Genomic DNA, 26,445 nt, shown 5'->3' on the forward strand with positions numbered 1-26,445 from the left:
GAGGTTGACGTGGGTCACTGTCACCTCATGGTCTGAGGTTGACGTGGGTCACTGTCACCTCATGGTCTGAGGTTGACGTGGTCAGTGGTACCCCATGTGGAAAAAGAGAGGAAATTTGGGGTTCGTTCCCCTTAGCTTGAAGAGAGCCTCAAAGGGAGGAGAGATGCCCCTAGAGTGGTCTGTGAGGCTGAGGTGAGGGAAATGGGGGTCACTGCCACTTTTTGGCCTGTGGGCACGCAGGTTGGTGGATGTGAGTCAGTGCTCCCTAAGCTGGAGGAGATGTGGGGGCTCTCCTTGTGCTGCCCAAAGGGAGAGAAATTCCCACAAAATATGCCCATGGGGCTGAGGTGGGGGACTGAAGTTTGTTGTCCATTCATCACCTGAGTCATTGCCCTCCACGTATAGAAGCAGGAGAGATTTGGGGTCATCCCTGCTAGGCTGAGGAGAGGTTCCCCCAGGTAAGTGTGTGGGACTGAGGAGGCCATGGGGGTCATTGTCACCTCTTGGTCCTCACTGGGCAGGGCTAGCACTCTCCCCATGTCAAAGCAGGGGGAGATGAGGAGCCCACAGTACCGAGGGGAGAGAAATTTCCCCAAAAGTCAGTGTGTGGGGAGCTATGGGAAGGGAGGATATGGAGGGGCTGCTGCCTGGGGGAACGTGACTTTGTGCCCCCCACAAGCATAGGGGGTTGAAGGGGTGCCTTAGGAATGGGCTCTTCCTGCCCCACAGGGTTGGGGCAGGACCACGGTGTGGGTTTGGGGCTGCTCATCCCTGCAGATGCTCTGAGAGGTGATGCTAACCACCCCCCAGAGGTGACAGTGTGGATGTAGGCCCAGGGCTGGGGGTGACCCCCATGCTGGCATCACTACAGAGTGAGGCCTTGCAGCCATGGGGAAGGCTGGCCCCAAGAGATGGGGGGCAGCAAGGAAGCAGCCCCATGGAAAGAGGGAGCTGTTCCAGAGAGGCAGGGGGGAGATGGGGGGCAGGCCTCCGGCTGTGGGGTCTGCTGTTTCCAAAGGGATTGGTGTCAACCTGCTGTAGATGAGGGAGGGAGAGAGGGTTGCATCTGTCCCCTGTGGTGGTGGGGAAGGAAGCAGTGGGGAAACAGGGATGTATTTCGGGTTGTTAGTGTGAGACTGAAGGTCAGAGTCGGGAACCGATGCCATGGAGCAGCTCTTGAGGACAGGCCCTGGAGCGATCAGGGGATGGGGCCGAGGAATGTCCCTGGATGCAATGGGAATAAAAGAGTGAGCGAGGAGCTGTCATCCCCCAAATGAGATGGAAGAAGGAGGCAGGGAGGGATTCTCTAGGATGAAAGCCTGTAAGATACAAACGCTTCCAGAGAGACAGCATTTTTACGGAAAGAGGTGTTGTAAGGACAACTGTAAAGACCCGGCGTGGCCCTGCGTCCTCTAAGATCGCTCTGGAGGGGGTATGGGTTAATAAGATGGAAGGAGAAGGAGGTGTGGGTGATGGAGGCTGGAGTGAAGGCTCCAAGTAGTGGCATTGGGTCCTGCATGCACGCCCCCCCTCTATATATATGGGAAGAGGGTCTCAATGGGGCTGGTTGGGCTTGAGCGCTCTTAAAATTATTGGTAGGCAGAAGGTGCTGGATTTTTGAAGGAGGGGAAAACAGCACCAAATGGTGAAGCTGGGAGGGTGCACATCCCTGCATCGGCATTTCCGATGTGAATCCATGGGGCCAAAATAACCTGATGGATGGATGGTAGGTTTTTTTTCACTGGGATACGGATGAGAAGGAAAGGAAGAAGGTGATGACTGATGAGGAAGCAATTCTTTATTTATTTATTTTAATTGGTGCTTTTTTTTTTTTCTTTTTGGCCATCTGGATAGCAGAAGGGGTTAACCCTGCTGCCTAATGAAATCGGTGGAGAAGTGGCTGGAGTTAAGATGGAGACAGCGTACGGGAGCCTGGGGGAGGGCTGTGTGGGTGGAGGCAGGGGAGGGCCTTGACACCTCTTCTGAGGACACCGCTCTGGAGATAAAAATGAATATACACATCAAAGATTTTGTATTATTTCTTTCCGGGGGGGGGGGGCGGGGGCGGCCGGCCCAGGGAGCTGCGTGGGAAGGTTGCTTGAAATGTATACCTGGGAAAGGAGCCCGTGGCACCGCGCAGCGCAACAGCACGTACATGTATTTCCTCTGCACCTTCAATGTCATTTGTGTAATGTTCTGAGCGCTCTGGTGCTCAGCTCCTGTTGGGGGTGGATTTTGTTTCCTTGTGGCCGACATGTGGACCTGGGGATGCTGAAGGGGTGGGTGAGCTGTGATGCCTACGAGGGAAATAAATCGGGATGCGACCCTTTCTCTGCTTTTCCTGATGCTGATCCCATCAGCAAAAGCGTTTCTTGATGCAGATGCTTCTTTTGCAAGTTGGGTTTCTCCTCTCTCAGAGCCAGGAGAAATAAATGGCTGTTAGCGTGGTGCAAGCCTGCATGGGCACAGACAGCCCCGGCACGCTCCGGTGAGCAGTGGGGAGGGGGATGCGTATGGAGGGGTGATTTATTTTGTCACGTGAAGAACTGAGGCTCAAGTAACTCAGAATTTCCTCCGCTTTGTTACTGCAGAGAAAAAAATCTTGGCTTGTGAGACAGTGCAGTGCTGGGGCTGCTGAGAGGGACTGGGAAGGAGCTCTGCAGCCCAAATGGCATTAGGCACAATGAGGGAGCGTGCTCTCCTGTTGATCACCCATCTTGCCAGCACGCGACTCCTGCTTTGTAGGGCACACTGGCGGTGTAAAGCTGCCTCCCAGTATCTGACCAGAGCAAGAATAACTTCATGCTGTCTGTAGGCTAGCCTCCACCAAGGCATCTTTTTCCATTCCCACTGTAGCGATTGCAAACGCCGTTAAAATTAATCTTGAATGTGGTGATGGGACTAATAGTGGAAGGCGCTGTTTTAGCAGTGTTTGCCTGCAGCTAAATCGCTCCGTGCTGGTAAGAAGTTGATACGTGGGGACGGAGGAGGAAGACCTAGAACAATGTAAGTTCAGTGCATAATGCATCCAGCCTGGTTTCCTGCATGATAATGGATATGCGCTGCGACTGCATGGAGCGTAATCAGGGCTGTACGTTATGGAGAGGCTGTCGTGGCTGTTGCTCAGCAGCTGGAAGCGAAATCGCAGAGAACAGAGGGGGCAGGTTGGAGTTGTACAGCAATCCTGTTCCTGAATTGCCGAGGGCTTGCTTCTTGGTAGACATTAGGTAATCTGGGTTTTACTTGCGGGGATAACGCAGTTCCTGCAGGGAGTTTTCTTGGATGTTGGAAACGCTCACCAGTGAGATGGATAAAGCACATTCTTATGGCAGGGACTCAAACGTACGTCAGGCTCTTTTTTTTAGCAAGGTTGTTTGTCAGTCTTTCGTGGTGGTGGATGTAATGTAGTTAATTGCGTCTGTGTAATAAGGGAGGGTGGGGGCTTTGTCTTCTGCTTGTGTCCTGGGTCCCCTATTACAAGTGTAAGAGGTAACCAGGGGGTTACTGAGGGGGATTGAGTGATGTTTGGAGTTTGTTGCATTTGTCTTCTGCTCAGCTGAGAAGTGGGGCTGTATTCATACTGCCTTCCTACGCTGACTGCTGGAAAGAAAGTGCATAGTGAAAGTGTACATACAAACATCTTTATATGGAGATTTTGAATGGATGCTTGAAGCGCTGTGATCTTAAATTGCATTCCACCGATAAAGCTTGGGTACTGGAGGGTTTTACCTTCATACATCTGCAATTTTCACCTTTCATCTCAATCCCTTAGACTATCTCATAGACTAGAACAGTTCAGCAGACTACTACAGAAGTGAAGGATGCCAGCTGGGCACACAACACTGGCTGTTGCACTCCAGCCCTGTGAGCTGCAGAAGGGAGGCTTCTTGAGGAGCAGCAGTGCAGTGCTGTGGTTTTTTGCTGGTAGGCTGAAGGTTGGTGAGTCCTTTCAGCTTGCCAGGGCTCTTGCTTTCACTGAAACCATTCATCTCTGTAAATTCAGGAAAAATAATTTTGACTTGGAGTTTTCATGTCTTGAGTAGTTGTAGAAGGTGTATTTGTGACGATTGGGAGTGTAAGCTGCATCTTGTATGCATGTTGTACTTTTCTGTACCCCTGTAATAAATGGGTCAGTGGGTCATGGTTGCTATCCTGGAGTACAAGGCTTAAAGTCTGACCTTTTGCAGTGCAAGGTGCTATTAAAGAAAACAGTATTGAATTCCATTGGATTGTCAGAACGTGGAGTTGGAGCTAAAATGAACACTGATCAGCTGAAAATCTCACTGTCTGGTGACTGTCAGTAATGGTAAGATGCGTGACTGCGGTGCAGTATATTTGGGTTTTGTTTTTAAAAATTGATTGGAATACATATTTAGAAGAGAAACATTTTGCTAAGAAGAAGAAAAAAAACCCACGCTGTATTTTGACATTAAAACACCATGTGTGTGTGCGTGTTTAAGGGAAAAACTCCTAAAGTTTAGGCAAAGACCTGACATCTTGTTTATTAGTGGAAAGACCAAATCTATGAGTTGTTCATCACTTGGTGTGCCCGGAGGTGGAAGGATGAATCAATGGGTTTAAAAGGAATATGTGATATTTAATGAGTGTGCGATGAGTAGGTTTCGGCTTTACTAAAATACTTTGCTCTGGGGTGAACTGTGAGTTGGATATAAGCTACTTTAGGTAGTTTGGAAATGCAAGCAGCTAAGATATCTAAAGATGTCTGCCCAAGTCTCTTGAAGTGGGAGGCATCGCCTTGTCAGATGACTGGTGAAGCAGCTGCTGTCCGAACACCATCTCCTTGTCTTGGTTTGGGATGTTTAATTCCATAGAGCCTTTCTGTAAATTTACTGTCTGCCCTGGCACACTCAAATGTTTTTTTCAGCTTTTTTCTGGTTAGCTTGTCTGGCAGCTAAGTTTTTCCCTTTAGCCAAGTTTTAACAGCTTGCCTTTATAGTATGGAGTTTTGTCAGCTTTTGACAAGTTGGCAGAGGGAAGACGTTCTGGAACAGATGATAAATGTGTTCTCTTACAGAACCAGTTTGGGGTATAACTTTTTTTTCCCCAGTGAAGCGGTTCTCCCTTCCAAAACCTTTACTTGTTCTGTCCCCAGTTCTAAGAGTTTTCTACAGGATCTCCATGAATACTGGGTGTGGAGGTCCAGTTTGTTAGAACGTGCCAAAGGTACTGAATCTGAAGTACAGGGCAGGTAAGCTGTGGGAGTGGGTAATAACCATCATCATCACTAAGAAGAGGCTTTCTCTCTTGAGTGGGGTCTCCATTGGTTGGCAGGACTCCATGTCTTGTTGAGTGCTACCCACTAGAGGGGGTCAAACCACAGATGTTGAAGCAGATCTGCTTCCCAGCCCTGGGAGGGCAGATTCCTCAAGACCTCCCCCTCTCCTATGGAGGAAAATGTGCTTCCCTGACCTCCTGGGAGCTCTCATTCCAGGCAGCTCAGCGCTGAGAGTGTGATTTGGGGCAGTGGATGGGCAAGGTTGGGAGGAGGAAGCTCCCTGTTGGGCATAGGGATGCTGCTGAGGAAGAGCCAAGGGGAAACAAGGTGCTCTGCAGATAAGGAGGTCGTGCAGTGATGAGCACTTGGCACTTCTCTGCGGGGTTATATGGGGACACAAAGATGTTTTAGTGCCCTATCTCTCCTCCTCCCACAACCAGCATAACGTTTCATAGTCATGGGATGGCTTGGGTTGGAAGGCGCCTCAAAGAACATCAAGTTCCAACCCCCTGCCATGGGTAGGACTGCCAACCACTAAAAGAGGGACCAGATGAGGCTGCCTACAGCCCCCTCCAACCTGGCCTTGAGCACCTCCAGCAATGAGGCAGCACCTCCAGGGATGGAGCCTCCTTGGCTTTCAGGGTGAGGATACCAGCGTTAGGTGTTTTGCAGAGACCATCTTCAGGAGTCAGAAAACAGTCCAGGAAGAGAGAAGCAGGATTTGGGTGACAGCCTGGTTTCCCAAAGGCTTGGACCAGGACGTCCCTTTTCCACTTCCTCAGGCTTTGTGCTGAGCTCTAGGGCTGAGAGTGCCATTTTTTTCCTGGTGCCCTCTGGTTTTATTTCTAACACCAATGGCAATCTGAAAACACTCTTCCTGATGGAGAGGAAGCAGGGTGCAGAGGGATAGGGAAAGCCAGCTTGCCCTTTTTTGGTATGTTAAAATGATAAGCTCTGTATTTTCTACCCTTCTAGAGACTTCCATTTTGCTTTTAGCTGAATTGAGCTGGTTTTATTCCTTGCAGTGGTTCTCCTCTCAGTACAAATGTAGGTTATTCAGGGAGCATTTCCTTTAATGAAAAGGATGTAGGAAGAACTGATGGTGATAAAGCATCTCTGTGGAGGAGAGCTGTTTCACTGCCTTGAGACTGCAAGGAAAAGAAATTGGATGGCAAATGTATAATTTTCCGTGGGGAATGAAGGTGAGCCTGTGGAGAAGGCTCCACAGAACTTTTCCATTCTGCTTTATTTCCCTTGAATTCTGACTTGATTTTTAGCACCTCACTCTCTTGAAAACCAGTGGTAGTGTAAGGCCGTGCCCTCACACCTGAAAGCTTTTATGCAGAGGGAACTATGAATCAGAGTAATGCTTTCTTACAGCTAGAGGTGAAATTAAATTGTAATTGAACATGTTAAGAGAAGATGTGACAAATGCTGTAATTTCATTGATGCACCTCCTTCTGATATGCTGGCATTCACAGTGCTCTGCTTTAGGGCATGGAGATGCTTTTCCACGGCAGATCCCAAACGGGGAAGGGCTTTCCTGGGGAGGGGAATCTTCAGGAGACGGTTGAGGAGTCTCAGGAATTGCTCTCTGTCTGCCCTTGGGTAGGTTTAGCCCATGTGCTGAGTGCTCCATCTGATGTCTGCGTTTCGTGGGCTGGCTGAGCTGTGTCTGTGCTTTCCCTATCTTGGTGTAAGTGGCTGTGTAATTCCTTGAAGCCTCCTAGGAGCCTCAGCTGAACTGGCAGCCCCATTGCGGCAAAACCGAATCTCGCCCAAGAGGAAAAACAAGGAAGAAACGATCTTAAATCTGTCCCCAAAAGCATCCTGGGATCTGAAGTGCGTGCTTCTCCTCACATCTCCTTCCTGCTAAATCAGTGAGGGCTCAGGTTCGCCTATGAAATATTCACAGTGTGTCCTTATGTGACTTCAGTGGCACGGAAGGTCTCTTGCAGAGTTGGCGCTGCATCCAGAACTGTATTGAAGCCCAGCACCTTTGCCACCAGGACCTCGTTTCCTCTGCAGAGTAAAGGAGTGCTGGATTTTCCTATCTTCATTGAGTCAGGACATGGAAGTTTCTCTCCTCGCAGCTGGAAGGGCTGGAGGTGAACTGTTGAGCCCTGTCTGTGAGCCCCGAGCCTGTGAAATGCACCTGTTGCTTGGGATGGAAAGCTGGAGGTGACCCCTTAGATTTGGGGATGGAGGAATGTTTTGGGTTTGTGTTTCTGTGCTGAACTTCATGCTCCTGACTTTGTTCTTTTGACTGTATCCCTTACAAGGTCACCATCACAGGGAGGGCTGATTGCCCAAAGCAGGGGGTGAGGAGTTACGGGTGAGTTTGCACCAAGCTCCGCTGTCTGTGAAAATGGCCATTGCCACAGTTTCTATTGCAAAAGAAGAGCGGTTTCATAGAATCGTTGGAGTTGGACCCTGACCTTTAAAGGTCCCTTCCAACTCAGTGGTTTAACCCTTTGTACTTGGTTCCCTCTGCTGAACCTTTGCCATAGAAACGCACTGCCGGATGTAGCTAACCCAGAAAGCAGCAGTGCAGCACAGGGAGTGGTTTTGAGTATGGGATTGGAATTCATCCCAGTTATGTCTAAGCGAAGGAAAAAAGAGCAACGGAGGCCGACGTTGTTGAAGTGAAAATTGCAAAGAGTGGTATAAGCAGAAGGCATTTAGATAATGTAAACAGTCTGGCATAGGAGGAAGGATGGGAGGCATTCCAGAAACAAAGGGAAAATAGTTTTTAAAACATGCCTGAAAATACACCAACTCTCGAATTCCAGAGATAATCTCAATTAGTACTTCTTCAATGTATCTTTACAACGGAATTGGAGGAGTTCACAAAAGATAATAGAGGCTATGCGATACGAAGAAGTGATATTAATTTGTTTAATTAAAGGGATGAAGGGCTCCTGAAAATAGGATTCAGTTATCTTCTGTCATAGGGAGGACTGGGATTGTATTCAGCAAACTGCAGTGTGCAGCATCGTAGGAACAAAATGGTACGGTGTTACATTGCAAGGGGGAATGGTTTGAAACTGAGATAGGGGAGGTTGAGGTTGGATATGAGGAGGAAGTTTTTCCCCCAGAGGGTGGTGAGGCACTGGCACAGGTTGCCCAAGGAGGCTGTGGATGCCCCATCCCTGCAGGCATTCAAGGCCAGGCTGGATGTGGCTCTGGGCAGCCTGGGCTGCTGGTTGGTGACCTGCACACAGCAGGGGGTTGGGACTGGATGAGCACTGTGGGCCTTTGCAACCCAGGCCATTCTGTGATTCTATGATTTCTGTTGGGATTGCATTTGGTGTTTGGGCAGCAGCAACAGCTGGACACTTTCTACTGCTAGAAACACCAATTCAAGATGCCAGGTGCATGCAAGCACACTTTTAACTATGCATCTTTGTGGATCCATACGTTTGTGTTCTTGATGCTCCTTCTTCGGCTGCATGTGTCAGGGATTATGTCTGGCCTCAGCTCTGCTTATCCATCCCTCTTTGTGGTGGGGAAGCATTTATTCCTTGCCATATTTTGAGGAGTGTTGGGGAAGACAGTAGGGACGAGGATGGAGAGGAGACCCTCATGCACATCTAAATTAAATTAGCCCCCTGGATGGACATTAAAATGTTAAGTAGCACTAAGCTCTGTATCCCAGCTCAGCAATATTTCAAGGCACTTTATTGCATTAATGGAGTGATAAAATAGAACCTGCAATTACAGTAATTTTTTCTAATTGAATATTTTGCTTTATTCTTTCCCTTTCAAAGCATGACTGTAAGTACTAGCCTTCAGGAAGCTTTGGCAATATTTATACTTTCCCTTTCTGGCGAGGGGTGTAAATACACCTCTTGGGCCTCCCATTTCTGTCCCTCGTGGCTACAGAGCTGAATGGCTTTAGAGAGAGGTGGGCTGGAGACATCAACCTCGTAGCATCTTGCTGTTACTTCTAGGAAGCCCTAGTTTGCTGGTTGGTGCAGAGAGCAGTGTGGTGTTGTGGCTTACATGCTGTCAGTCACTGTACTGGGCTCGAGGTGAGTTTTCTCAGGTATCTTTTTGATGCATTTATTGTCTGCACAGGGCTTACACCCAACAGCTGCTGCCGGTCTTTGGGAGGATGAGAACATTGATTTCTGCCACTGAAGATGAGTTTGGGGAGGAGAAGGAGGAAAAGCACTTTCTGGATGTTGCTTGAGCATTGCTGGGGGAAGGTGAGGTGGGGTAGGAATTAGGAGCATGTTTCTGACCGTGCTTGTTGAGCACCCAGGTTGAAAGCTGTTGTGATGGCAATAGAAATTAAAAACTTTGGGGCAAGGTCTACCCCTGAAATCCCTTTGAGACTGGTGTGGCAGGGGTGGGGACAAGAGAAACAGGGATTTAAACTCAACTATTGCTGATGAAACAATTAGGTGTCACTTCTGTTTTCAAAGCGGGTTTTCAACATCAGCTTTTCAAACCTAAGTTCCTACCTCCAGCTCAAACCTCAAGCAGGCAGAAAAATTCAGCTAAATTAACATAATAATTACATTGTGTGTTCTCAGTGCTGAATCTCTGGTTTAAAGAGAGATGTACGGATACTCCCTCCATACGTACACCCAGGATGGGATGCTATCAGTTTTATGCCTTTGCAATAGCTGTCTCCTCATCTAAAGGGGACTTTTGATCCAATAAACTGCTTATCTCGTGTAGTTGTCCTTTCATCTAGCGTGGGTGGTGTGTGATGGCTGATGGAAAGCGTGGTGTTGTGCTTCGTTTATGAATATTAATTGGGAGTGGAAGCAATTTGGAACAGCGTGCACCGCCAAGTCTTGAGGCGCTGACTGTAGAAATGCCTCTGTTCCTTGTGGGCATGAGCCCTCTTTTGGGGAAGATGCAAGCTGCTCTGGGGTGTGAGGTCACCACGTATAGTGTGTCACACTGATGTGTTGTCTCAGCTTTTGAGCGTGAGACTGCTTTAGTGCTGGTTTCCCATTGTTTGTTAGGCTTGGGCTGGGGAGAAAATGGGTTCACTGAGGTGCAGTAGAGAATGTGGTGCATACCAGTGCAGGCATTGGAGCAGGAGCTGCAGGTTGAGGCTAAGCACTGGCATGTGCCTGTCTCGAAAGTTGACGTGGTAGGCTTTCACACCTTTCTTTTGTGAAAGATGGATCAAATCCTGAGCAGTGCCGAGGAGTTGAGCTAGGTGATTTTGCCCCATCCCTGCAGGCATTCAAGGCCAGGCTGGATGTGGCTCTGGGCAGCCTGGGCTGCTGGTTGGTGACCCTGCACATAGCAGGGGGTTGGAACTGGATGAGTGTTGACTTCAAGGGTCTCTTCCAACTGCAGCAACTCTGTAATTCGTATGATTCTGTGAGTTTTGGGGATGAGGGCTGCTCTGACAGCTGAGCCACCCAGTCAGCATAGTGCCAGTGTCCTGTCCCTGCCAGATGTCCAGGAAAGCCAGAAATCCATACTTATGGGGTCATCTACCTTCACCCAGATGTGGCTGAACCTCATTTGTGAACCAGCGTGCTCTTTGCTTTTTGGTTGTGTGCTTTAGAACTGGAATAATAAAGCATCAAACAAACTATATTGTTGTGGGTACAGAAAAAAAATCAGGACGCTCAGTAGGACTTCGGGAAGTAATAAATTTGTTCTATATTTAATCTGGTATTTCTCACAGTGTCAGTATGAGACCACTTCATTTTACTACTTTAACTGCATCTAAGAATAATAGAATGCTTGAAATATTGAGAAAGTGGCTAATACCTGGTGGTAGCTGATAGGATCCAGCTTTAATGGTTATTGATTGGTTTCTACAGGCTCCCGCTAATATCACACCTTAGATGCTGCATGGTGAGAGTTGAACATTTATCTGTTATTTAGGATTAAAAGTAATTGTAGATACTCAACTTAATCATCTTTTGGTAGCTGAATACAGCCAGGACTTCAGATGTTATTTGCAGTTTTGCAGAAGTTATGGACGAGCTATTTGGAGTTTTATGGTGTAAAAACCTTGGAGTCCGTGAGTTCAGATGTCCTGGAGAGTTCCTTCAGCTGCTTTGAAATCATTGTGGCTTTTCTGGTTGGGATGCAAGCACCAGAAATCTTCTTTGCTGTCAGCATAAATGAAGCCTATCAGTCATGTCTTATTGCTCAGCCCTTTCTGCTGATGCCCTATATCCCAGAACGGGCAGGAGAGCCCACAGAGGTGTTCAGGATCACGTTAAGCATTGCTTTTTTAATAGTGAGAGACCATGCCTGGGTAACCCAGTGTTTACCTGGGTAATACCTCAATCGGTGCACTTCTAAACATCACCTAAATTGTTGCTTTATTACTGCTTATGCAAAGAGTGTTTTTGTTTTACCACTCAGAAATTTAATAATTCCATTTATAAAAGCAGGTTTTGTGGCATGGCTTGTTGCACAACTGGAGCTTCGTTATAAGCTCTCATTATTTTTCCTCATTGTGATCAAGCTCTGCCTGCAACGAGCCACTGAATTTACTGTTAAAACATGCAGATCTCCTGTAATTCCCTCCTGCTCCTCTCACTGGGAACTCGAAAATCACTGAGTTTTTTTAGCAGTAATGGCAAATTATTTCTGACCCTTCTGTTTCTCTTGTTGGTGTTGTGTGCTCGGAGAGAAAAGCCCTGCTAGAACTGCTAGGAGCCGTGTAACCAGAGCACAGGGAGCTTGGATCTGGGGTGTAAGTTTGATTTCTGCTACTTTGCTGAGTTCTCTGCCTGCAGCTGGATTATTTCCCCTGCTCTTACAGGGGATTAGAGGATTTGTAAACCGGAGCTCCTAACACAGGTACCTAAAAAGCTGGGAAGGTCACATCACTCTATGAAAGGATTGCAAGGTGCTGAAGGTAAGGAATGTGCTAAAGTGGATCTGCAGAAGCTGTTGTGTTTGGTTTCTGAAGCTTTTCTACTTGTCAAGGCACTGTGGGTGAGGTTTTGGGCAAATGGAAGGGGTCCTTTACACAGGCACTGAGGGATATGGGTTAGTGGGCTGGCAGTTGGACTGGGTGATCTCAGTGGTCTCTTTCAACCTTAATGATTCTCTGAAATATGGGGAAATCAGACTTCTGTTTTGTAGGAGAGCTGCTGGATTGTTTTGCCTAGAAACTGCTTTATAGCAGTGTACCAATTGGAAGTGCCATGTTCCACACCAGAGGTTGGGTCTATTTGGAAGGCAGTACAAGTTTCCTCAAGGTAACCAGGGCCAGTGCTTCTAATTGGAATCTGGTGCTAGACTCTTGGGTTCTGCCTTAAATTTACTGCTCATAAGGGACCAGAGCCCTCTACTTGCATACTTGCTGGTCTTTAGTAAAGAATTAAGATGCATGTGTTCAGGTTAGACATTTTCTGTTTATGAGGGTGGATAGCAATAGGACAAGGTGGAATGGTTTAAACGGAGACAGGGAAGTTTAGATTGGATATTAAGAGGAAGTTTTTCCCCCAGAGGGTGGTGAGGCACTGGAACAGGTTGCCATCTGAGCTCCATCAGTGCTCAAAGCCCGTCCAGCCTGACCTTGGCTGTCTGCAGGGATGGGGCACCACTGCCTCTCTGTGCAACCTGTGCCAGTGCCTCACCATCATTACTGTAAGGGTGATTCTACAGCTGCTAGATTTTGAAAAATAAAAGAGGTGGAGAAGCCAACTTGGTGATTTAAAGAAAGGCATTCGCTGCAAGAGAGGTTGGTTGGGGTCGTTTTCCTTCCAATGGTAAAAAACAGAACTGAGAACAGAGCAACAAAAGAAAAGGTTCATAGTAGAAATGCAACTTAAAAGCCTGACAAATTAAGACTGGTTTTACTGGAAGCACTGTTATACGGTATATTAGACCTCAAGGAAGTACGTTTTAGGAGCTGGGAATGACCACGAGAATTTGCCATCCCAATCATAAAATTTCCTCATGCATCCTTCGCTCAAGGATTTTAATGATAATGCAGAAATTACTTTATTTGCCCGTTTAAAAGATATGCATTGCTCTTCCTAATCATACGAGTAGAATTAGAAACAGACATCTCTGCTCTAAATTAGGCTGCTTACCCAGCTCTGTAGAGTAACTGTTATTTTCCTTGGTACGCAGTTTACCACCCAGCAGCCACGTGGAGCACATTAAATGAGATCCCAAACCTCTGCATGCAGTCAGTAATGTCAGCTGTGCCAGTTTATGATCTCGTGCTTTTGTTCCCACAGGAGTTCTGTTATCTGGTGAGATTGCATTGCTTTGGGTCAGGTTGCCTCAATGAAGCCGTTTGCTGACCGAGCCTTCCTGACTTGGAGTGGGGTTTTCTTGCACCACGGTGACTTTGATGGGGGCTGTTCCTGGGGTGTCCTGCATCTGTTCAATTTGCTTTTGTGAATTGGAGAAATAATTCTGTGTCCTGAATGGGTCAGAGCTGTGGGTGACAGGCATAACTAGCTATTGTGTGGAGCTGCCTCTGATCTATAGTGAGTGCCCGAGTTAAAGGCAGAACAGCAAAGAAGCACCAATGTCTGGTGCTTTTAGTGGAGTTCTCATTTGAGCATAAAACACCTTTTTAATTTTCTTAAGCCCTACTGGTTGTTGCAAACAGTTCACAGTGCTTGAAAGAGCCTTGCTGGGAGTGTAGAAAGGGTAACCACAGCATTTGTGGTTTCCAGTACTTGAAGGGAGCATATAAGCAGGAAGGGCTGTTTATGAAAGTGGATGGCGATAGGACAAGGGGGAATGGTTTTAAACTGAGACGGGAGGTTTAGGTTGGATATGAGGAGGAAGTTTTTCCCCCAGAGGGTGGTGAGGCACTGGAACAGGTTGCCCAAGGAGGCTGTGGATGCCCCATCCCTGCAGGCATTCAAGGCCAGGCTGGATGTGGCTCTGGGCAGCCTGGGCTGCTGGTTGGTGACCTGCACACAGTGGGGGGTTGGAGCTGGAGGAGCGCTGTGGGCCTTTGCAACCCAGGCCATTCTATGATTCTATGATTTATGTCTTAAGAGTTATCAGGCCAAATCACCCTGCACCTCTTCACTGAGTGTCTGATTGTTCAGGAGCACAGGGTGCTTAGGAAAATGCAATGCATGTGGGCACACATGTAGGGTTTTCCACCAGAATACCACGCTGTCCTCTGGCATTTCTGGCTTAGATAGCTCCTAGGTAGGAGGTGCAGTTCACTGGGCAGCCCATGATCACAGAATCATAAAATGGCCTGGGTTGAAAAGGACCTCAGTGATGAATTCTTCAGTTCTTTGAGGGTTTTTGGAGTTTGGCAGAAATTTCTTCAGCTGTGTTCAGGAAATTTTGCTTCACTTGGAGATTTTGACAAGGGACTTTCCTACATAATGGCATCATTTCTATGGGCTCAAAGCTGTTTTTCTGCAGAAACTGAGAATGGGGGTAACTACAGATAACTATGCAAGAAATGCTGTTTCCCAGACTAGTTGTGGAGACTTCTAATTTTCAGTGGAGCAAGATACTGAATATTAGAAGCTGAGTTTTGCAGCTTCTCTGCAGTGTACAGGTGGATGATCAAGTTCCATCTTAACGGCAACTCCAGTAAATCTACACAATAATGTCAGCTGAGAATTTGCTGTGCACTGAAAGGACTTGCAGACTCTTGCAGGAGTTGGAAGCCTGCAGCACCCCTCAGGACCAGGAATCATCTCCCACCTGGGACACCTATGCTGATGAATGGGATCTGGGGTGATTTGATGCACAAATTTATTGGCATAAAAGGAATGCCTTCAGCTGCAGAGGCATTCTCAGCCAAGTCATTCAGCTGTGGTTTCTCTAGCTTTTCTGCTTTTCTTTTTTCTTTTTTCCCACAGTATTTGCCATGGAGTCTAGTGAGAATTGGGTCCCCACTGGTTTTGCTGCAGCAGGCTGTGATCCTGGCTGCAAGAGGTACAGCTTAATTTGAAGAAGAATTCAGGAAGAGGGCAAGCAGTGAAAGGAGAGTGTGGGTGTTGCAAGAAGATAGATGTTGGCTATAGACATTCTGGGAGCCTACCAAGTCATGTAACAGCTAATCTTGGAGGTGATAGCAGTGTTAAGAAGAAAAGCACATTTCTGATTTCAGCTTCTGGATGCTGTGGTTTGGCTCGTGCCTTGGAGCTGTTGGTGCAGGTTGGGGCCAGATGAAGCTGAAAGGTATGTGAATGAATTGAGGAGTAGTATTGCATCAACCAGTGGCAGAATTAAATCCTGGGCAGGGTTCTTAATTCATGAGAGAGCAACCAAAGGGAAAAAGCAGTTGAACTGAGCTTCTGGTGAGCTTTCTGTGATCCTGCATTGTAGAAAGGAAAGCTCCACGTAGCACCGTCCTGTTCATGCTCTGCAGGCAGTATTGCTTTCCTTTAGCAATGCTATCTTATCTCTGAACAGAGACTGATCTGTAGGGCTTTTTGCTGAGATTTACACAGTATGTAAACTTCTGATGTTTCTTCTCATGTTCACCCTTCTTGTTTTTTTTTGTTTTGTTTTTTTGCATTATATTTTGCACATCTAAGCATCTTTCTCCAGCACTTGCTGTACTATTGCTGCTTTGGATACACAACCTTCCAGCTTTGAGGAGCACGCCTGGCCCTGGTACCCAGCACACTGCTGCTAATTCACCTCTGGCTGAGCACTGAGCAGGATTTAAGCCCACAGAGGCTCTGTATCCCCAGCGGGGCCTCAGGCCACAGACCTCGTGTTCTCCGGGATATGAGCAGAGTGTAGTATTGATTATAATGCTTACTGTAGTTATTTATTACATTCATTAGCAGGGATGAGATGAGAGACCAGCTTAATGTATTAAGTTGTCCCAGAGACACCTAGATAGTAAATAATAAATAAACGATTGAAGATCGAGTGGGACTGGTAGAAAGCTGGGACAGTCAATGTAAGAATCACGCAGACAGCCTTTTTAAATTAATAATGTGCACATTCAGTGTGGTTATTGCTTTCGGTAGCTGGTAATACTGTTACAAGGGTCCAAAATGGCTGGAGATGTATGTGAATTAGTCGGAGGATGGAGCACCACTCCTGCAAAGAAAGGTGGAGGGAACTGGGCTTCTCTCCTTGAGGAAAGGGCTCTGGGGAGACCTCAGTGTGGCCCTCCAGTTGTTAAAGGAGTCTTATAAAGAGGAGAGAGTCTGACTCTCTATGTGGGCAGACAGTGATAGGACAAGGGGGAATGGTTTTAAACTAAAAGAGGAGAGACTTAGGTTAGGTGTCAGGAAGCAATTTTTTACTCAGAGGGCAGTGATGCCCTCAGAATGAATGGACTTGGAGCTAATGCTCCTGTAAGTCCTGCTCCCCAGGGCAGATAAACCCAACCTGCTCCCAGGCAGTGCTGGAGGGAATGGTACAAGGCAGTGCCAGCATTGTTCGGTTTGAAAGGTTCAGTCCCTGCCAGGGAACACAGCTTACAGCGACTGCTCGGGTTCAGTTGCTTCTTGGGGTGGAGGTGCTGTGGCTGCTATTTCTTTGCTTCTCTGCAAGAAGAAAGAAGGGAGCTTATAAGCAGGAGGAGGACTGACAATTTACACTGCTATTACTATTAGTAATAGGAGAAGGGGGGGGATAGATTTAAACTGAAAGAGGAGAGATTTAGGTGAGATGTTAGGAAGAAATTCTTTGCTCAGAGGGCAGTGAGGCCCTGGCACTGCTGCCCAGAGCTGTGGGTGTCCCATCCCTGGAGGTGCCCAAGGCCATGGATGGGCCCTGGGCAGCCTGAGCTGGAGGCACCCAGCCCACGGCAGGGGTTGGGACTTGTTGGGCTTTAAGTTCTCCTCCAAACCAACCATTCTGTGATTCTATGATTTTATGATTGAGCTGAGCTAGGTATGTGTTGAGATTATCTTCTCTATCTACAGTCCCATGACTGTGGATAGAAATCTCAGGATTTCACCCAGAGATAAAGATGCTATTTTGCTGTGAACATGAACTTTGAATAAAATAAATCTACGGTTGAAATGATTAATGTCTTTGGAGTGGTGATCTGTTGGAAACAGAGGAGGACATACAAAGCAGAACAGGTTTTATGATGGGTATTTCCTTTAGCTCCTTATTTAATTTCCTTCTAGTTTGCCTCCAAATAAACCCTTCTTTATTGCAAGAGTTGGATGACTGTGAGCAGTCACAAGGCTGCTTCCTTTTCTGGGTTTTCTGGCTCTCATGGACATTTACCCAACCTAAAGTTATCATAGAACCCTGAGATTGGAAAGGACCACTAAGATCACCTAAGTCCAACCCCAGCCTGCCCTCACTATGCCCACTGGCCGTGTCCCTCAGTGCCACATCTAGTGTTTCCTTCAAAAGCTCCAGAGATGGAGGTATGTGAAACTAGACCCAACCCAAGGCCCAGTGCTGCAGTGGTGGTGCCCTGTTGCACAACAAAATCTCACCGTTTGATCAAAATAACCTCAGGAGGAGGTGAGAGACAGAGAACAGGCTGCCTGGAGAGGCTGTGGATGCCCCATCCATCCCTGGAGGTGTTCAAGGCCAGGTTGGATGGGGCCCTGGGCAGCCTGGGCTGCTATGAAATGTGGAGGTTGGTGGCCCTGCATGTGGCAGGAAGGTTGGAGCTTCATGATCCTTGAGGTCCCTTCCAACCCAACCGTTCTATGAGTCTATGATTCTATGACTAGCTGACAGCAGCTGAACTGAAATCCTGAGAAAGTGGCCAGACTCTGTAGTGTTCACGCTTTACCTTAAGCAGCCATGACTTGTAAATGAAGCCATTCAACTCTGTTGGCAGTGGAAACCCATGGAGATGTATTTAGAGCAATAAGCCTCGTAGCTGGACTTGCATTTTTGTTTTAAATCTTGTCTGTGTAAGGCTGTTAATTTACACAGGGCTTTACAAACACCGGTAAGACTTGCTTTCTCTGCCCAGGGAACTCATTCTTAGGGCCTCAGGCTTTCCACATGAGTGCTTTGTCCAGGTGTTAGGGCATCCCTGGGCTTCCTTGTGTACCTGTGCTCTGCATCTGTGGGTGGTTCTTGTATCAGAGCCTGTTCTGTGAATCATAGAATCACAGAATGGCCTAGGTTGCAAAGGCCCACAATGCTCATCCAGTTCCAGCCCCCTGCTGTGTGCAGGTCACCAACCAGCAGCCCAGGCTGCCCAGAGCCACATCCAGCCTGGCCTTGAATGCCTGCAGGGATGGGGCATCCACAGCCTCCTTGGGCAACCTGTGCCAGTGCCTCACCACCCTCTGGGGGAAAAACTTCCTCCAGTGCTTGGATGCTGACTGCAGTGCTGGGGTGGTGAGCACTGTACCCAGGAGGTGAGCTGTCAGCTGGTGCCATGTGATTGTGAGAGTAAACTCTTATCTGTGTATAATGCAAAGTATGTAATACTCCCCTGTAGCAAATCCTAGTTAGGACATTGTATATCTAATAACAGCCGTGCTTTGTGTTTCTTGTTGTTGGTCTGATCTGCCCCTCTGCTACTTCAGAAGGATCCTCTTAAATTAAAGGCCTGGGGAGCACAAGTCACATCTGCTTGTTCTTGTGAGGTTTTCCTCTTGCTTTTGGCCATGGTATTGAGAACTTCAGCTGGGCTGAGAAGCCCAGGTGCTTCCTGCAGGAGCCTGTTATGTCCTCTTGGTGCCCAATGGGTCAAACACGCAATGTGGTGTAGGAAACAGCGGAGCTGGAAGGAGAAGGAATAAATCAGGGGCCATGTGAGGGTTATGGGGAGATGATCGTTTACCAGCATTCATGTGCAAAAAGTGGCATCTAGACATTCAAACACTGCTAATAGCCTTTGATTAACCATTTTTGTTTTGTTCTTGCTCAGTGTGTTAATCACTGTGATTAAAATGCTTAGCCACCATGGAGATAGACGTTTTATAAATTAGTAAGTAAGCAAATCCAAACAGATGGGGTAGGGAAAATTAGTGTCTCTGGCAGGGCCAGCCTTAGTCAAGGCAGGACCAAGGAAGATTTAGGGGAGACCCTAAAAATTTCTAAGGAAATTTGGCATCCTATGTGCCTGCCAGCCTTCGTCACTCTCTTGCTCCCATAAACCTCTCCTCTAGCATTTGTCCTCTGCCTGCGGAGCCTATTGCTGTTCACAGCCCATCACTGGGTCCCAGGGTGAGCTGGGTCACCAGGATGCTGCAGCCAGGCCTGGAAGCTGCTCTTTGCTTTGCAGGAGGTGTGGTGTTAACATGACAGCATCTCCGTGCTGCAGGGGCCTTGTGGTACTGCAGACCTGCGGAAGAAGGACTGATCTAAACTGGAGCTCTGCTAGCTGGTTAATTGTTTTCCTTTTCATAGCAATGGTAAAGGAGCATCACAGATGCTCAGCCCCTCTTCTGCCAAATGTGTGTGGATACCTTCCTTCTTTGGGAGAACAGCCTGAATTTATGCTGTCAGGCTTAGGGCTGTGTCCTCACCTAATGTCTTTCTTCAAGGAAGAAGGAGAGCTGGAAAGGGTAGGAGAGACACCTCACCGTGCTTGCAAGATCTGGAGTTTTGATAGGTGTCAAGAAGCATCAAAATCAGCACCAGTGCTTTCTCTATGGCTGGCTGAGACAAAGATAGAATTACCTAAAGCAGGGAGTGGCTGTGGAGGTCACAGTGAGCCCCATTGGCAGCGCTTCGTCGTCTTCCTTCTGCTTAATCTGGTTTGCTCTGGAGCTCGTTTTCTGGGAGAACTGAAAAGACTGAGAAGGTTTGGTGTTTTTTGCCTATTATGTGCTAGGATCTGTAGCTAGGATTTCCGATTTCTTCTCTAAACAAAAGACTTCCTAAATCTTTCAGGATTGCTCTCCTGGGATAACTGCATTCACAGAAATGGAAGCACTTTGAAGAGAAGGACACCAGCAGAAACAAAGATAGCTGAAACGGACTTGGTCCTGTTCTTACTGAGCATGTCAGGGCTGAATATGGACCCACAACACAGCTGCTATTCCTTTTCCACTTGCTCCAGCCCAGCCCTGCATACTCCTTTGTATATTGTGTGAAAAGCTGCAAGTTTTGCAGTACCTCACTTGAATCAGTCTGACTTCAGTCTGTAGTGGCACTGGATCACTGCAGTGTTCCTCTGTGTTCCTTTTGAGGTTGATTTTTTGTTTTTCCTTTTTCAGAGGGATTTTTATGGACAGTGCAGCAGCATGGCTGATGGGCAGCACGTTTTGGGACGTGAGGGGGATGAATCATAGAATCACAGAATCCATTTGAGTTGGGAGGGACCCTTGAAGGCCATCTGCCCCACTCCCTGCACTGAGCAGGGACACCCACAGCTCCATCAGTGCTCACAGCCCATCCAGCCTGACCTTGGCTGTTTGCAGGGATGGGGCACCCACCTCTCTCTGGGCAACCTGTGCCAGTGCTTCACTTGCCCTTACTGAAAATAACTTCTTCCTTACACCCAGGCTGGCTCATAAACGTGATGATGAACCCCTTGTCCTTCACCTTCTAAAGAGTCTGTCCCCTTCTTCCTTCCAACCCCCCCCTTTAGGTAGGCTGTTCTCATGTGTCCCTGGAGCCTTCTCTTCTCCCAGCTGAGGTTAGCTGTGTGGTTGGGGGAGGAGCTCACAAATGGGATTTGGGAGGAGCTGGTGCTCCTCAGACCCTTGAGTTGAAAACTGGGCTCATCTGGAGCCTCTGGGTGGGGAATTTGGGAAGAGAAATTGGAGGGGTTGGATGGTGTGAAGTCACTGGAAGCCACCTCTGTTGGTCCATGCTTGGGTTTGCTTCAAGGTTCCCTCCTCCCATTTAAGCGCTGCATGCAGTGTGTGAGTTGGTGGAAGTGCGGTGCAGGGCTGCCGATGGATGCTGGCACGCAGCAGCCAGCAGCAATGGCTGCAAAGCCTCATCACGTGCAGCAGCGAGGGCTGCAGCTGAGCAGGTTTTCAGGCAGAAATCACATGCTTGATGAACTCGGAGGGTTCGTTCCTGGCTCCTGGTGCTCGTCTCTGACCCTAGGCAATACTCCAGCTCATTTAAAAGTCACTCCTTTGCTTGTTGGTTGTTTTTTTTTTTCCTTTCTCCATCCGCTTGCTGTAGTGTTTTCCCTCCTGTCCTTATATGAACCATCCATCTTTTTCTTCATCTTTCTGATTCCTTTCTTAGCTTGAGTAATCACAGCAATTTTCAAGCCCCAAGCTTGTGCCTCCTTTCTTATGCCAGTCCTCCTTCCCTGCTTTCATCTCTTGTTTTTTCGAGGGGAACTCACCTATATGCAGAAATGCATAAACGGAGCTAAATAAAAGCAGATAGCTTCTTTTCAACCTGAAATATATATCTGGAGACCTAACACCCAGTACTTCTATGCCTTTACAGGCTACGTTTGTTCAGTGCTCTTCTAAGGCCATTGAGGCATTGAGTATGGAGCTGAGTGTGTTAAGCTGCGCAGTGACCACAATTCCAAGTGCATTGCAAATATTTTATTTGCTGCGTGTTGAGGTTTTCAGAAACTGCTGTACTGTTATTGCCAGGAAAATGCTGACATATATTTTATGTAACACATCAGATGTGATACAGACTCACTTTGCAGAACTGAGTAGCATTGCTACGGCCAATTGTTCGACACAGCACTTTGCTACGTTTTCTGACATGCTTAATAAAGATATTCTCATGATTCTAGATTCAGCCTGAATGCCATTAACTGCTGGCTTTCTGAGAAAGCAGGAACGCAGCTCGTAATGCCAGACTCTGCAGGTTTTGTTCAGCAGCCATTACATATGACTTCAGAGCTCCTAAATGCTGAAAATAATCAGCACCTGCGCCGGCTGGCGTAACCTGGGCTGCTGCTTTCTGTCCATCGGTGTTGTGCAAATTGGCTTCGCCCGTCAATTAGGGTAAGGCAGAGCTTTGGGGCATTTTGTCGGGGAGGGGGCTGGAGACAGTTGAATGTTCTGGCACAGAGGAGACCTGGCAGAGAATATAAGGAGAGTGTCTGCTGTCAGCTTTTGTTAGGGTCCCTGTGATATCCATGTGTTGCCTTGGCAGAGTTCTGAGTCCACAAACTTCTCTATCTCGCAGCCAGAGTATGAAATTGTTCTCTCAGTAGAACGGGAGCCGGCATAGCGTGTCTCGTTGGAATTGGTTGAGCTTGGAATTAACATTTTTTTACTTACAATCTTCTGGGGAGGATATTAGGATATTATTAGTTGCTGTCCCTGGCAGCGTTCAAGAGGCGTGTGGATGACGTGCTGCATGATGTGGTTTAGTACTAGTGGTGGCAGTGGTGATGAGGAGACGGTTGGACTGGATGATCTTATAGGTCATTTCCAACCTTGTGATTCTATGATTCTATGCGGGGCAAGAGGAAAGCAGAAAAGCTGCAGTGGTGTTTTGGGGTTGTACCTGGTCTTGGATGTGGTTTTGATATGCCAGCAGAGAACACTCTGCTTGTTGTATGCTGGAGGATGGTGTCGATTGACTTAGGCTTATTTGGGAAGTATTTGCCCATGCCATATGAACTTTGCATGGTTTCCCTTGGAGCAGGAATCAGACTGACAGCACACCCTTCCCAAGCAAGGTTTCTCTGCTCCTTGGGCACAGCCAGGTTTCTCCAGATTTTGCATTTTCTGCTCAGTAAGTGTCTTCTTTGACCATGTGAGCTTTTAAGGAAGCTAGCGTGCAGGAAAAGGATTGTGGCCAGGACAGGTGAGATCTTTTGTGCTGCATTTTCAGATCGTAAGGATACCCAGTTTGGTGCCAAAACTGGAGCTGGGAGCTGGCGAAAGCTGATGGGAACTCAGTGCCCTCGTCCAGGTCATCTGTAAAGATACTGAACAGGGTAAGTCCCAGTACAACCCCTGGGGAGCACCACTCGGACCGGCCGCCAGCTGGATGCGACTCCATTCACCATCGCTCTCTGGGCCTGGCCCTCCAGCCAGTTTTTATTCAGTGAACAGTGTACCTGTCCAAGCCACGGGCTGCAGGAAAATACTGTGGGAGACAGTGTCAAAGGCTTTGCTAATGTCTAGATGGATCCCATCAGCAGCCTTTCCCTCATCCACCCGGCTGCTCACTTTGGAATTTGATTAATTTCAACCAAATTTTTCAGTGTACATTTTGAAGATGTCCAGTTTTGTCAGAGTCCATGAAAGCAGAGGAGAAAAAGAACCTGTTGCAGTCCCTACGAGGAAAAGCTGCCATGCGTTGTGTCAAAGGGTCTGTGGGTGAGTCCTGCAGGAGCTTCATCACTTCCTTTGCTCATAGACCCATTCGTCTTAGAGAAACATTCCTCTTCCACAAGTATGTGTTTGGCAGGAGTGATGCTGTCACCCAAGGTTGGGATTCTGGCTGTCCTCCTGATGTCATTCCCAGCTCAGCCATACGGCACCCAAGGCCTTGCAGGGTGTGTGACACATCCAGACGTGCTTTGTAGACAGATGCAAGCTCTGTTTGTTGGCCTGGTTACTGAGATTTTCTTCGATTGCATTGGTTTAACTCAGTAGGAGGTTATTTGAGAAGGAAATGAAAGGCTCAGCGAACAGTGAATGCTGAAGAGGTGTTAAGAGGAAATACCAGATGTGTAAGTTTTAGGGTTTTTTGGTTTCTAATTCTTTTACTGTCTCTTCAGCCAGCCTGGTTTTGAGCAGGGTAGGTGTAAGCTTGTAAGCATAGGTGAGTGCAAGGATGCCTTTAGGAGCAGAAGACTCCCTGCTCAAGTGAATGAGTATTTCTGTGCAGAGAGGACCTGGCAGACAACGGAGCTGAGGATTTGCTATTGGGCATGTAGAAGAGTGGGTCTTGGTCTCTGGCAGAGAATGATAAGGCCCCTGCAGCCCCCCACCACCACAGCTGTGGCACCTGAACCCCTCACAGGATGAGAAAGCACAGTGTCGTCTTTTAGAAACTCTTTTTACAACTTTCATTCCATTTCTCTTCTTAATCACTGGGAATGCTGAACAATTTTGAATTCATTTTCCTGTCAAAAGGAGCATTTAAATGGAAAAATTGATTATATGAACGGATGAGTCTAAGTACTACAGAAAAAGAGGGCAAGATTGGCTGCCCTAAAATCAAAACTTTCCTAACCATTACAAGTGATCATGTCAATTATTTCAGAGGTCCTGGTAGCAGTAAGGTAATGAGAGGGAGATTTGATTGCTGAAGCAAATGTAATTTACGCAGCATTAAGATCTGACCAAAACTGTGTTCTGAGGCAGTGAATTGCATTCTTATTAGATGACTGTGGTTTTTCCCCTTTTGCTATAGATGCACAGACTTATTGCTATTCAGGCCAACTAGTCAGGAGTACAATAATATCCCACCTACTGCTCCCTGATAAGTGATTTCCATCCAACTTACAGCAAAATGTCTGCCTCCAAAACACGTAATAATGATGGCCCTAGAGTTTCGTGTACTTGAAGTTGATGTACTGGAAATGGGGTAAACCTGGAGATCTCCACTTTGCTTTGTAATGCTTGAAAACTCAGGCTGCCCTCAAGAAGGAACCATGCCCAAGTAGTGTCCATCTGGACTGAACTTTAGGGTAGGAGGAGATTCTTCTTCTTGGTTAGAAGGTTTTACATACTTTATCAGTCACTTTCCAAAACCAGTCTCTTCTTAATTGGTGCATTTGTCTTACCCAACACTTCATGTCTTTCTCCTGCCCTAAACAAGTTGGTTTGATGCTCTTAAGCCTAGCATTGCTTTGCATCCCACATACTAACCAGTATGTTGTTCTCCACTTCCTGAGCATTCATTCCCTGTTTAACATTTCTGCCTGGGAAGGTGTGAAGTTGTCCAGCTGGTATTATAGCCCAAGTATAATGTGACATCAAATGATTTATAGAAAGGAAGATAAAATCTCATTTAATGAAAATAAATCTTCTGAAACAGTGCCTAACCTTTAAAGTGAGCACGAGTGCTTCTGGAGAGGTGTATTCTGTAAAATTACTGTTAGGGTAAGTCTCTCTCTTGGCTCCAGGGCATTAAAACTCAGTCTGTGATCTTGATAGTGTCTAAGAGCTGACCTGGTGGGTCAAGAGCTGGCACATCATTTGAAGCCTACAGTGTGTGCAGTGTCTGCACTGCGCTAGGTTTAATACGGCGTGCCAAGGACTGAACCAGTGTGCTTGGATGGAGCCTGAGGGTTGGTATCAGCCCTGTGTTCAGAGGCAGTCCTCAAAGCGATGACATACGATGTGTGAACCAAGGAAAACAGCTGGACCTTCTCCAGAGAAGCAAACAGACCCCTCTTCAGCTCTTTCCCTGCTGTTAATGTTGCAGACGGTCTCCAGAACAATTCTGGCAGAGCAAGGTTTGGCACCGGTGCAGCATCACCTGGTGGCACCTTTCCTCAATTAAAAGTTGGCATGACCCATCTGCACTGAGTGCTGACGTGGATCCTGCCCCCAAGGCTCATAACCGAGGACGTAGTGCAGGGGATGGGGCTGTGGAACAGCACTGCTGCTTTGTCAGCAGCAGCACGGGCAGGTGATGTTCAGCCACAGAAGGTTTTCCATGGCACAACAGGGAGAAACTGCAAAGCCTTGCATTGTTTGTGAAAGGTGATTGTTGCTCTATATTATGAAGCAATTTTAATGAATTTTTTACATGAGCTGATGGGGTTAAAGTAGGTTAAAAAAGCTTTATGCTTTGCTTTTGGCAGGGGAGCCAATCAATAACAAATTCCTCAAGCTCCTCTTCCAGGCAGCAGGTAGTTTCAAGGAATTGTTTCTTGGCAGAGAAGAGGGGATAACGTGGGCTTTCCCATGTCCTGAAGAATTTTGGTCCATCATGAAAGGAGGGCATCACCCAAGGGTGGCACTGGTCTGTTTTGCTTGAATTTGAGCAAATTGCATGCTGTGAGTGTACTGTGGCTCTTGCTAGGGAGGTATAAAAAGGCTATGATGCAAGATCCAAATTATTGTTAGGATTGGAAATGTTCGACATGCAGAGAGCTCTCCAAGAAGAAATGCAGGCTCTCTAAACTGTAATTTTCCTTCTTTAGTTCTTTTAAAACCTTCAATGTGAATATTGATGGCTTATGACCTAAGTCTTCCTGGATTGCTTCGTCTTCCATCTCATTTAGATGATGAGGGCATGGTGAAGGTGTCCGTAACAGGAGGAGGTCATAAGTCAAAGCGTTGAGTAACGTGGTTTGTTTGGAATGGGCCCCAGGAATAGTGTTACAGGAATATAAATAAGTTTTGTGAAGAAAAGGTGTAGATAGTGGAGCTTTTTGGTCTCATCGTAGCACATTTGAGTTCCCAGCTCAACCCAATTCAGAAGTTGATCGTCTGCTTTCTACCTGTGCTCTTGGGGTCAGCAAGATGGGT

General features: G+C 47.2%; 1 protein-coding gene and 1 long non-coding RNA gene across 2 annotated transcripts in view; both read left to right on the forward strand.

Moving 5' to 3' along the window:
* Window positions 1-26,445, forward strand: part of XKR6 (XK related 6) — a 219,863-nt gene that overhangs the window by 71,802 nt on the left and 121,616 nt on the right. The gene's annotated exons all lie outside the window — the stretch shown is intronic.
* LOC122167839 overlaps window positions 2,104-26,445 on the forward strand; it is a 46,020-nt gene continuing 21,678 nt past the window's right edge. The window contains exon 1 of the long non-coding RNA XR_006171100.1: window positions 2,104-4,306. This is a non-coding gene — a long non-coding RNA (uncharacterized LOC122167839). The remainder of the gene's footprint in view (window positions 4,307-26,445) is intronic.

Source organism: Centrocercus urophasianus, unplaced genomic scaffold (genome assembly GCF_019232065.1).
Source record: "Centrocercus urophasianus isolate 14NV4802_14NV808 unplaced genomic scaffold, USGS_Curo_1.0 seq_39, whole genome shotgun sequence".
NCBI lineage: Eukaryota > Metazoa > Chordata > Aves > Galliformes > Phasianidae > Centrocercus > Centrocercus urophasianus.